The 2786-nt window shown below is 47.2% G+C and overlaps 2 pseudogenes; both read right to left on the reverse strand.

The window, feature by feature from the left end:
- Window positions 1-210, reverse strand: part of LOC101581333 — a 690-nt pseudogene extending 480 nt beyond the window's left edge.
- Window positions 211-371: 161 nt separating this feature from the next.
- On the reverse strand, window positions 372-995 carry LOC101581718 (annotated as a pseudogene).
- Window positions 996-2786: the final 1791 nt, after the last annotated feature.

Here is a 2786-nt window from a genome sequence, read left to right on the forward strand (position 1 = left end):
CTTAGTTTCAATAAGATGATTGTAAGCTGTAACCAAATGATCCTTATTAGCTGTCTTAGCTACATTTTTAATGTTTCCTAATAATTTATGCTCTGCAAGAAACGAATCTGAACCATGGTCCTGCAGAAACTTGATTATGTCCTTCTTGGGCAGCTGCTCACTGCGCAGCTGCTCCACGGTCCATGCCCGCTGGGGCACAGGGGCCACCATCTCCCCCCGCTGCTCCACCGCACTAAAGCAGCCTGCCTCAGGTCGGCGGCGACCTGCCCCTGAGCATCTTTTTTTTTTTTTTCAAAAAGGCCATCAAGCAGATTTCAAGTTATGTGGCAGAGGGCAAAGATGGCCATAGGGTGCTCTGAGTTTTGGGATGCTCACATGACACAATCCAGCACTTCAACCTCTGTATCCTCTGTGGTTCCATTTCCGGCTAAACTTGTGACAATCCCAAATTGCTCCTTCCTCTTTTTCAGCTTCTCGTCATCTTCAGGCTTTCTAGAGATTGAAGAGACATTCAAACCAAATCTTTGTGCTCTTTCCTTTAGCTTATCCAGGTTAACCATAGGCTTGGTAGCAGATGACAGGCCTTTTGTTGGAACTGAGGAAATGCTAAACCTGGCTGCCCGAGCAGCTTTCTTGCTTTCCGAGCTCACAGGGACACTGAATCGTTCAGCCCTCTTTTGCGCTCTCTCAGTCTGTGGCTTCTCAGAAGTAATTTTTTCCACTTTTTTCTCTGATGTCACATCAACCTGTTTTTTTCAGGAGGTTCTTCTTCTTTGACAGGCAGTTCTACGGGCTTTGGTTCTTCTTCCTCTGTTTCATCTCCCAGTCCATCTTCTTCATTTGCCTCCTCTTCGGCACTCTCTTCAAGCTATGTATGCCTGGAGCCTGTTGATGAGATCTTGTTTTATTCCTTTGGTCTCTGAACCACGTGCAAGACATTCTTGCTTTAGTTCAGCAAGCTGCAGTTTATGAAGCTCCACCGTCTCCATCACCATCTTGTTATCTTTAATGTTAACTTTACTGAAATATATAAAGTTTTTCTAATCTCATCTGATACCAAATACATCTGCCTACTATTTCTGCATTTTAAGAATACCTTCATTTAAAAAAAAAAAAAAAAAAAGAATACCTTCATTTAAGTTTCATGGTTCTTCAGACCCCAGTTCCTATGATGTTTTATTGTGTAATGTGAAGCTTTTTATACAGTGCTTGCAGGTGCTTTAATCTGCGGAGCTATTTGACCAGCCCGCATCATAGCCATTCTTTCTGGGGTGATGCCCAAGAAAGGGTGATTTAAAAGAGGTTTACTTGGCTCCTGTGCCCAACGGGTTCCGTCCATGGTTGGCTGGCTCCAGGGGCACAGAGGAGGAGGAAAGCTGCTCAGGCTGTCAGAGCTGAGTGCTGACTGGCTGTTCTTGGGCCAGCTCTCTCACCCTGTTGTGCGGACACCTGTGGCAGTCAGGAAGCGGAGAAGGAGGGTGTCTCAGTTACTATTCTCTTATTGTTGGGACAAAATACCCAACACCCAAAATTAAGGAAGGAAAGGTTTATTTAGCTTACAGTGAATGGAGGTTTCAATCCATACTTGGCGGGCTCCAAGGCAGAGTGGCACAGGCACGGAACAGCCAGCCATGGCAGCAGCAAACAGCAAACAGCAAAGGGAGGGGCAGCAGCCGCTGCAGCTAGCCAGCCTCTTCCCCTTCCTTCAGTTGCAATGCAGATTACCTGCCCCAGGACCACAGTGTAGCACTCATGCCCGCAATAATCAATCACAAACTCCTGAGGCCACCCCATGACTGAATGAGGCTTTGGGGAGACAACTAGACACAGCCATAACATTTCACCCCTGGACCCCCAAAGACTCATGCACATCCCTTTAGGCAAAAGACAGAGTTGCCAATGTCCTACAGTTTCAGCATTGCTGAAAAGTCCCAAGTCTCCTCCAAGATAGAAGGCAAATTCTTTGCTGTGAGCCCCCATATAAATGAAAAGTTAAACACTTCCAACATTCAATGGCACAAGATAAACATTACTATTTCAAAAGGTGGGGCTGGTGAGATGGCTCAGTGGTCTAAAGCACCTACTTAGAACAAGCTTAGCAAAGCACAGGGACCGCGGTTGTTCAATCCCCCAGCACCACATGCCAGCCAGCCGCACCCCCTGGTGGGCTGAGCTGGCCACACACACACACACACACACACACACACACACACAAATAAATAAATAAATAAAATTCAAAAGGTACACACAGCAGGATACCAAGCATTGGGACCAAAGCAAGTCCAAAATCCAGCAGGGCCAACATTAAGTCCTATAGTTCCATGTGGAACATCCAAAGCAAACTGTGGCAAATTGTGAGCTCCATGTGGCTCTGCCCCTGTGGCACTCTTAGTGGTAGTTCCCATGGCTTCTCTCTTAGGCCAGCTTTGCTCTCTCCTAGAAGTTTCCCTTAAATGATTCACATTCCTGGCTTTTCAAAACTTCTGGGGTTTCCACTGAATAGACTTCTCATAGCCTTACACACTGCCCTCTCAGGGGTACCCTGCCTCGCCTCCCAGGCCTTCTTCTGAAATTGAGGTGGAAGCCTTCTTAACCTCAAAACTCCTGCATTCTGCATGTGCCTAAAATCAATGCTGGGCTGGTGAGATGGCTCAGTGGTCTAAAGCACCTACTTAGAACAAGCTTAGCAAAAAAGCACAGGGACGGCGGTTCAATCCCCCAGCACCACATGCCAGCCAGCCCGCCCCCTGGTGGGCTGAGCTGGCCACACACACACACACACACAC

Source organism: Octodon degus, unplaced genomic scaffold (genome assembly GCF_000260255.1).
Source record: "Octodon degus isolate 3935 unplaced genomic scaffold, OctDeg1.0 scaffold00007, whole genome shotgun sequence".
Taxonomy (NCBI): Eukaryota; Metazoa; Chordata; class Mammalia; order Rodentia; family Octodontidae; genus Octodon; species Octodon degus.